General features: G+C 39.9%; 1 pseudogene; it reads left to right on the forward strand.

The window, feature by feature from the left end:
• The first annotated feature begins 7,630 nt into the window (after positions 1-7,630).
• LOC137028408 (general transcription factor II-I repeat domain-containing protein 2-like) lies at positions 7,631-8,984 on the forward strand (annotated as a pseudogene).
• The last annotated feature ends 1,126 nt before the right edge of the window (positions 8,985-10,110 follow it).

The following is a 10,110-nucleotide window of genomic DNA, read 5'->3' on the forward strand; positions in this document are numbered from 1 at the left end:
CGGTATTGGACGATAAGTTTTTTTTTTCCTTTTGGCCAATGTGTTGAAAGACTTTTATTATGGTGGCACGCCAGACTTTTATTTTGATGGCACGGAGAATACCGGCGCTGAGAGCGGCAACACCTTATATTATTATATTATAGCGTTTGCTTTCATATTATTAGTAACAAAAAAGATAAGATTACAAACACTATACTTTCTCATTTACCGTCAGCATTTAGCAAATATGCATTTATATTATTTTAACAAATCTTTGAATATCTAAGAAACATTTATTTTGACAAAACCTTGCAGACTTAGCCGAATCCAGCTTTCAGAAATTCTGAAGCTTGCATTTGTAGACTTCATGAACGTATTACTCTGTGTGTGGCAGTCGGTCCGTGTGAATTGAATGTGGACAGGAGAGTTCATCTTCACTGGAGATGCACGATCTGCAAACTTTAAACCCTTGATTTCAAACCATGTGGCGTTATATTCAGTGCCCAAAGAGTCTGTTGTTCATGCAAGTTGTGTTGTGCCCCAAGTCCTCCAGTGGGGACATGAATCCAGGCTGGTCTGTCACCCAGGAATTCAGAAATCGCTGGCTGCCATTCGCCTGCGTTTTTGGTGGCCCCCCTCTACCCCGGATGTCAGGCTTGTTCACATTGGCTTGCTTGACATGTGCCCAGAACAAGACATCTAATTGCCCGTCTGTTGGTGTGTTCCAGCTCTTGTCCATTCCCTCTTGTCCATGGTCACACCTGGCCCTTGACTTCATCACTAGTCTCCCACCTTCAAGAGGTAACACCATCATCCTGCAGTCAGTTTTTTTTTTTTCTACCCAACACTGGCTTGAGCCTGTTGGATCATTTTGTTGGGTCATGGTTGGGTAGTTTTTGTGTAACCCAGCCATTAGGTTAGAGCAGTGGTTCCCAGCCACATTCCTGGAGGCCCACCAACACTGCACATTTTGCATATCTCCTTTGTCTGACACACCCATTTTAGATCTTTGAGTCACAACTGATGAGCTGATAACCTTAATCAGAAGTGTTTGATTGAAGAGACATGCAAAATGTGTAGTGTTGGTGGGACTCCAGGAATGTGGCTGGGAATCACTGGGTTAGAGGCTTGTTAATCTCACTGACAGTTGAAATAATACACCCCTCCGCACATGCCCTCTGATGCTTAGTTTACTACAACAAGCCAGCAGTTGAGTTACACAGAGCACAGGTTTTTGCATCGTCAGGAGAGAGCAGATCTCAATGCCACCAAATTGCTCCCCCGCTGAACAGCGGTCCATCACAGGTTTTGATTTGGCAACACACTACTGCGCTTACGACAGGAAAATATGTGGAAAATAGAAGAAAACTTATTGAAGTAGGGAGGAGGAGAACTTCGAAAACTGGCTACAGTGAGTTTTGGGCATAGTGCTTTTAGTCTGAAAAAATAAGTGAAATATGGTCAAATTTGTTTTCAAACAAAAGTTATTAAATGCAAAATTATTTAAAAAAAAAAACCTTTTAATAAGCTATTTCATTTAATGGTATAAGATATATAATTGAGTTGTCATTCTTTTCTGCTCACCATTATGTTAACTCACCTATATTTTTGTGCGTTTCCTGGGTGTTCTTGCTTATTTATATATGTTCACCTTTTGATTATTACTGTTGCCTGTGTTGTTAATCAAGTAATTCTGTGTGTGATTTGAGTTTTCAGTGTATTTAAGGTTCATTTTAAGCCAGCAATATAGTAATTTTTAATCAATAATTGAGTTTAATAAAAACAACCCAGCATGTTGGGTCAAACATTTAACCCAGTCAGCTTGGTAAAAACAACCCAACGCTAGGTTTGTCCAATTATGACCCAGCGCTTGGTTGTTTTTAGCCCAGCATTTTTTATAGTGTGACGTTAGTAGACACAATATTGAGTTTTTGTTTTTTTTTCTCTCAGAATGCTGAGTTTGCATCTCGCACTTTTAAAGGTGCTCTAAGCGATGTCACACGTTTTTAGGACAAACATTTTTTTGTCACATACAGCAAACATCTCCTCACTATCCACTAGCTGCCTGCCTCCTGAACACACAAAATGCGGTCTCTGTAGTCGCCACAAACTCCAAACTGGTGCAGCCTGGACCACGAAACATAATAAACATGCTCCAGCCAATAACCGACAAGAATTATTTTAAATGCGCATGACTGTTTCAGGAAGCACGGAGGGGAGGAGGAGGGGGGGAAGAGGAGAAAGGGGAGGAGGAGGAGGAGAAGGAGGAGGAGGGAGGGTCTAGCTAGCCTCTGTTTTGTTTGACAACACTTCAAACGTCAACAGGAAGTTACTTCACCCAGGATCACTTAGAGCACCTTTAACTTTTTATCTTTTAGAATTACGACATACAGTTCTGAGCATATTACAGAAAGATCTTATCTTCAGAATTCTATCTTACTGTATCTGTTTGGTAACCATGGTAATTTCAGTTAGGTCCTCATTTAGGACAAAAACTATTACAGAATGATTTCTTAAGTGCATAATCTTATCTTAACTATGGATAGGAAACGGGTATTACAGAAGCATCCTAACTCAACAAAAAAATCCTAAAAGCTGTCTTAACCTTAAGACAACCCCACTGGTGTCCTAACTTCAAACATTTTGAAATCCATCGATAAAAATCACAGTACAAAAGACTTTTTTGAAAATGGCGTTACATTTATTAATTATACAAGACAAAAAGCAGCGACAGTTGATAGTGGAGAGACTTTTGGAGGACCTGAGGATGTGCTGCGCTTTGATTAAATATTTCCTTATTTTCCTGAGTGAGCAAAGTTTCTCCATTTTGACCTCAGAATCAGTTTGCGTGTAGTTGGTTGCTTGGTAACAGACCTGACAGTTGATAAGATGAGATTTTGTAAGATAGGGTAAGAATGCTAAATCAAGTTATCATATCTTAAGTTAAGACCTAAGACAGAAATTTTCTGAAATACGCCCATAGTTATTTTCTGCAATTTCAAGTTTATATCTCACAATTTTGACTTTTTTTATTGGAATTCAGACTTTCAGAATCGTGAGTTTATATAGACATGCGAGATATAAACTTGGAATTGTGCTTAAATTGTGAAATAAAAATGTTCAATTACCCATGAAAACTGGCTTCGATACATGTTGCCATCTCTGTAAATTACCAAAACCGAAAATGAAAACATGCAACACAAACTAGACAAGCATGTGCAGTACATAGTGACACTTTCACACTCTATGACATGATAGTTGTCTAGTCCAGTTAAGTTCACACAGCTGAGGTTCACTGAAAATGCAGGTGTGAATTTGATTACAGGATTTGATCATCTCCCATGAATAACTGAAATGTTTGTGAATGTAATGCATTAGGGACTCAAATACATGCCTGATAACCATATTCTTCTGCTACATGAACGTGGCCCAAGGCAATGGCGCTGTATTTGAGAGCTTCAGTGGAGAAGATACAATTATTCAAAATATTTCTTTTTGTGTTCCAAAGGAAAAAAAAAAAAAAGTTATACAGGTTTGTAATGGCATGAGGTTAAAAGATAACATCAATTAAATTATGCCAAAAGTTTTATTTTGTGTGAATCTTTCCTTTAAGGTACAGTAGCACCACAGCACTAGTGTACATGAACTGAAAAAGAGAGCATTTTCTTATTTTCTTTCATATTTCTTTCAAGTTTGACCATGAACCACTGAGATGAGAGTTACTATATGTCTGGGAGAACCATAACTCTCCTTCAAGCATCAATCTCTCTCCATCTGTACACCCGAAGGCATACTGTTGACTTACCCTTCACTTAAAGTCTTCTAAAGTCTAGACCCAAGAACCCTTATTAGCTGGCGAGAGAGAAGAGAAACTTACAGGAAAATCAATGGCTCATAGGCTCGCGGTCTCAAACGGCCGTCTAGCCAGGCATTACGATGACTGATCGGTCATGCCAGGCCTGTAGCATTCAGGGGAAGAGGGAGAGGCTTGGTTAGTTATGGGGGATAGATTTGAGTTTTCTGATGGACAGCTGCCAGCCTGGGATATTAAGGAGCTTTTTGGCTTTTTAAGTGTGTTGGGTGGTTTGCACAGAAGCATGTCTTTGACACAGCTGGTGCTCACTGTCGGCATTTTGATCGACAGATGAAATAGCACTGATTTGTTGTAAACAAGTTGAATCAAGATATCTGTGAGGTGAGTAGAAATTATTTATATTTTTAGAGAGAAGTTACACAGAGGCTTTGCACGAAACTTTGCAATTTTAACAATGTTTTCTCTCTCCACAAAGACCTTTTGATTTTTTTTTTTTTTTTTTTTTTTCATCATAGACATACCTGTTTCATTTTTAATGTAAATCAGTTTTTAGGTTTTCATAAATTTTGCAGCTACTGAAGCAAATGAATTCCAATGAGGCAAGTTATTCTTACAGTGTAACACACACTGTAATCCATTGTTTCATAAATAATTTTAAATCTCAATTCTTATTCTTATCTAACATGCAGCTGATGATATAAAGTGCATTGCATTCTACTCCGTTAACATGATACTGAATTCTCAACCAATTTGAAAATCTGGAGTGTAAAAAGCTTGAAGTTTTTGAGTTTGAAGCAATATTTTTAAATATTGAAGTTTAAATCAGTTTTATAATATCACAGTTTGAAGGTTTTAAATCTCTCAGACAAAGTTTTTGTTTTTGTTTTGCAGTTGCTGGGGTATTCTGGGTGGTTACTAGGTGTTGCTATGTGGTTGCTAGGGTACTCTGGCTGGTTGCTAAGATGAGCTACATGGTTGCTAGGATATTCAGGGTGGTTTTAAATCAGTAATTCCCAATCATTTTCCTGGAGATCTACCTACCTGCAGAGCTCAGATCCAACCCTGATCCAACACCTGTCTGTAATTATTAAGTGCTCCTGAAGATCTTAATTAGCTGGTTCGGGTATGTTTGATCGGGGTTGGAGCTGAACTTTTATAAAAGTTTATAAACTAAAGTTTATAAAATACTTTTATGTACTTTAAACATAATCTTTGTAGTACACCTCTAGTTTACATTTAAAGGTGCCGTAGAACGTCTTTTTAAAAGATGTAATATAAGTCTAAGGTGTCCCCTGAATGTGTCTGTGAAGTTTCAGCTCAAAATACCCCATAGATTTTTTTTCATTTTTTTTTTTTAACTGCCTATTTTGGGGCCAATTTAGGCTGCGGCCCCTTTAAATGCTCACGCTCCCCGCCCACAGAGCTCGTGCTTGCCTTAAACAGCATAAACAAAGTTCACACTGCTAATATAACCCTCAAAATGGATCTTTACAAAGTGTTTGTCATGCAACATGTCTAATCGCGTAAGTATGGTATTTATTTGGATGTTTACATTTGATTCTGAATTATTTTGATAGTGCTTCGTGGCTAAAGCTAACATTACACACTGTTGGAGAGATTTATAAAAAATGAAGTTGTGTATGCATTATACAAGACTGCAAGTGTTTACAACGTAAAAATAACGACAGTCTTGTCTCCGTGAATACAGTAAGAAACGATGGCAACTTTAACCACATTTAACAGTACATTAGCAACATGCTAACAAAACATTTAGAAAGACAATTTACAAATATCACTAAAAATATCATGATATCATGGATCATGTCAGTTATTATTGCTCCATCTGCCATTTTTCACTGTTGTCCTTGCTTGCTTACCTAGTCTGATGATTCAGCTGTGCACATCCAGAAGTCCTGCCCTTGTCTAATGCTTGAACATGAGCTGGCATATGCAAATATTGGGGGCGTACATATTAATGATCCCGACTGATACATAACAGTTGGTGTTATGTTGAGATTTGCCTGTTCTTCAGAGGTCTTTTAAACAAATTTAAACAGATTTATATAAGAAGGAGGAAACAACGGTGTTTGAGACTCACTGTATGCCATTTCCATGTACTGAACTCTTGTTATTTAACTATGCCAAGATGAATTCAATTTTTAATTCTAGGGCACCTTTAAGTTTTTCTTCACTATTGCAAGTATGCTATAAGTGACCTTACGGGTATACTGTTAATTTACAAGGTATTTACTTCTAGCCAAAACAAAAATTCAAGGCAACCATGACCAAGACTAATCAACATGAACCAAAACATGAAACTTAAACATACACTATATTATAACTAAGGATAGCTATAAGGAACTAAGGGGCCAAGCCCAACCCCTGAAAAACAACCCCACACCATAACCCCCCTCCATCAAACTTTACACTTGGCACAATGCAGTTAGGCAAGTACCGTTCTCCTGGACTCTGCCAAACCAGAAAAGCGTGATTTGTCACTCCAGAGAACATGTCTTCACTGCTCTGGAGTCCAGTGGCGGCGTGCTTTACACCACTGCATCTAATGCTTTGCATTGCACTTTGTGATGTAAGGCTTGGATGCAGCTGCTCAGCCATGGAGACCCATTCCATGAAGCTCTCTACGCACTGTTCTTGAGCTAATCTGAAGGCCACACAAAGTTTGGAGGTCTGTAGCTATTGACTCTGTGTGCCTCAGCATGCACTGACCCCGCTCTGTGATTTTACGTTGCCTACCACTTCGTGGCTAAGTTGTTGTTGTTCCCAATTGCTTCCACTTTATGATACCACTAACAGTTGACCGTGGAATATTAAAGGAACACTCCACTTTTTTTGAAAATAGGCTCATTTTCCAATGTCCCTAGAGTTAAACAGTTGAGTTTTACCATTTTCAAATCCATTCAGCCGATCTCCGGGTCTGGCGGTACCACTTTTAGCATAGCTTAGCATAGTTCATTGAATCTGATTAGACCGACCGACGGAAAATGAAAAGTTGCGATTTTCTAGGCCGGTATAGCTAGGAACTATACCAGAGGTAGGCAAACTCTGGCCCGCCAACCACTTTCATCCGGCCCACGAGGGAGTTTTTAAAATATTACACTTGAGTAATGGTTTTGGTTCAAAATTTCTAATTTGATGCAATACAAGTGAACGCCAATAGATGGCAGTATAGCAAACAGTACAGTTAGAATTGGGGCCTAGCTACTGTAGAATTAGAATGCACTTGGTAATAAATCGGACATTAATGAATGAAAATGAGTGTGGCGAAAAAAAGAAAAGTGGACTCCGAATGTCAGGTGTTCAAGGAAGAATGGACAGCAAAATACTTCTTCACCAGTATCGGACAGAAGGCGGTATGTCTAATATGCCAAGAAAGTATTGCAGTTTTTAAAGACTACAACATCAGTCGTCATTTTTCAAGCAAGCATTCGAATTATGCAGCCAACCTGTCATCTGCAGAAAAGGCGAACAAAGCTTTAAAACTTGCCACAAACTTAAAAGCCCAGCAAAATACATTTACAAAACAGTGCTCTATTTAAGAATCTGTAACGAAAGCTAGTTATGTACTGGCACACAAAATTGCAAAGCACAGCAAGCCTTTTTCGGATGGGGAATTTGAGAAAATTAGCTTATCGCGGAGAACAATTACCAGGTGCATAGAAGTGACTGCCAAGGAGCTGCTCTCGGAACTAAAAAACTGGCTTCAGTCTTTTTTCTGTCACACTTGATGAAAGTACTGACATCAGAGACACTGCTCAACTTTTGATTTTTGTCAGAGGAATAAACAAAAATTTCGAAATAACAGAGGAACTCCTCGAGATGGAATCAATGATGGGAATGACCAGGGGCATGGATTTGTATGACAGTGTGTCCGTCTGCTTGGAAAAAAATAACCTGCCGTGGACAAAGCTGACAAGCGTCACAACAGATGGATCGCCAAATCTAATGGGCAAAAACACTGGACTGCTAAAAAGGTTACAAGACAAAGTAAAAGACGAAAGCCGAACTCGGAAGAATTAATATTTCTTCACTGTATTATACATCAGGAAGCCTTGTGTAAAAGTGTGTTGACGCTAGAAAAAGTTGTCAAAGTGGTTGTGAAGCTTGTCAACTTTATACGGGCAAGAGTGCTTAACCATCGCCAGTTTATTCAGCTCCTTTACGAAATGGAGGCAGAGCACCATGACCTCTTGTACCATTCAAGAGGGGCAGTCGTGGCCTAATGGATAGAGGGTCGGACTTGTAACCCAAAGGTCATGGGTTCGAGTCTCAGGTCCAGCAGGGATTGTCGGTGAGGGAAGTGAATGTCCAGCGCTCTCCCCATCCTTAATACCACGACTGAGGTGAGACAAAGCCTATGGCAACAAAGCGCGCGAAGAAGCCCGCTTATAGTTATAAGGCTATAGGGCTTATGGCTATATAAGCAGGCGTTTCGCCATAGAATTTCAGGTCATACGACACGGCATGTGGCACGGCATGTAACGCAGTACTCGTTCTGTATCTCAGGGAACCGAGGTTGCGTTAGTAAACGAGTACGTTCCCTTTCGATACTTCACTCGTACTGCGTATGGGGAATGAATTCAACCGCGCTGTGCCACGGCAGGGAACGACTGAACTTGTCTTGGACACCGCGAGGGAACCAGAGGACAAGTGAGAAGGCCGGAGCCGTCGAGCAAGGCAACGTACCCCCAACTGCTCCCCGGGCGCCGCAGCAATGGCTGCCCACCGCTCCGGGTGTGTGTTCACGATGTGTGTGTTCACTGCTGTGTGTGTGCACTTGGATGGGTTAAATGCAGAGCATTTGTCATTTGTAAATTCCGAGTATGGGTCACCATACTTGGCCACATGTCACTTCATTTTCATTTTCAAATGTGCGCTGGCTAAGTCTCGGCAACGTGTCTGTGAACGAAAAGGAGAGATAGCAATGTTCCTCGATGCCGTTGGTAAAACTGCCGACTTCCCCGGATTACAAGACACAGACTGGCTGGCTGACCTCGCGTTCAGTGTGGACACGCTGAGGCATCTGAACGATCTCAATTTGAAACTTCAGGGAAAGGACGTTTTTGTGCACGAACTGTACAGCAACGTAAAAGCGTTCATGGCCAAACTTGTATTGTTCACCAGACAGATATCCAGCCGAGATTTTGCTCATTTTCCTACACTGGCTGACTAAGCACACCAGTAACACGGTCTCGCATTGAGAGGTACAGCAGCACTTTGATCGACTTGCATGCAGAATTTTCCCGACGCCTCGCAGACTTTGCAAAAATTGAGATTGAACTTGAACTTGTTTCATGCCCCCTATCTTTTGACAGTGAAAAAGCACCACCAGACACACAACTGGAACTCATCGACATCCAGTGTGACAGTACATTGAAGAAGTTTCAGACATCACCAGTTAACCATTTTTATGCCTCATTGGATGAAAAAAAAATCCCAAACATAAAAATGCTTGCACAAAGAATGCTTGTTTGTTTTTTTTTGGATCACATATGTGTGTGAACAAACCTACTCAGTCATGAACTACAACAAATCCCAGCGTAGATCAAATTTAACAAATAGCCACCTGTCAGCTATCCTGAGGATCTCAACATCAAAGATCACTCCAGACTTTGACACCCTTGCAAGGAGTGGGGACCAGGCTCATTGTTCACATTAACACTTTCATTACCATGATTGGGAAAGACAAAGACTAAGGTTCTCACTGAGTTTTAATCAGACATATTTTTATGATTATTAATATGCACATAGCAATCACTTGAGATTATATCTGTTGTAAATTTTAATCAGTAATAGATATTAAATAAGAATTGTTGTTTAATGTGACAAATATTTCTATATATTTTCTATGCATACCTCCAGTGTAAATAAAAGTTCTTTTATCAAAGATTTAGTATGCGGCCCTTCACTTGGCTTGCAAAACTTGATGTGGCCCTCTGGTCTAAAAAGTTTGCCCACCTTTGAACTATACTCTCATTCCGGCGTAATAATCAAGGAACTTATCGTTGCGCCTGCTGCACCCAAGGTACGGCAGCAAAGTTCCTTGATTATTACGCCAGAATGAAAGTATACTTCCTAGCCATATCGGCCTAGAAAATCGCAACTTTTCATTTTCCGTCGTTCTTAGTACACAATGTAACTACAGAAGAGTCAAATTTTAAATAAGAAAAATATTGAAACTCTTTGGTCATTTTTGAGTGAGATGCTAACGGTCTAATCCGATTTAATGAACAATGCTAAGCTATGCTAAAAGTGGTACCGCCAAAAAAAGTGGAGTGTTTCTTATTGACACAGGTGGT

Source organism: Chanodichthys erythropterus, chromosome 10, assembly GCF_024489055.1.
Source record: "Chanodichthys erythropterus isolate Z2021 chromosome 10, ASM2448905v1, whole genome shotgun sequence".
Taxonomy (NCBI): Eukaryota; Metazoa; Chordata; class Actinopteri; order Cypriniformes; family Xenocyprididae; genus Chanodichthys; species Chanodichthys erythropterus.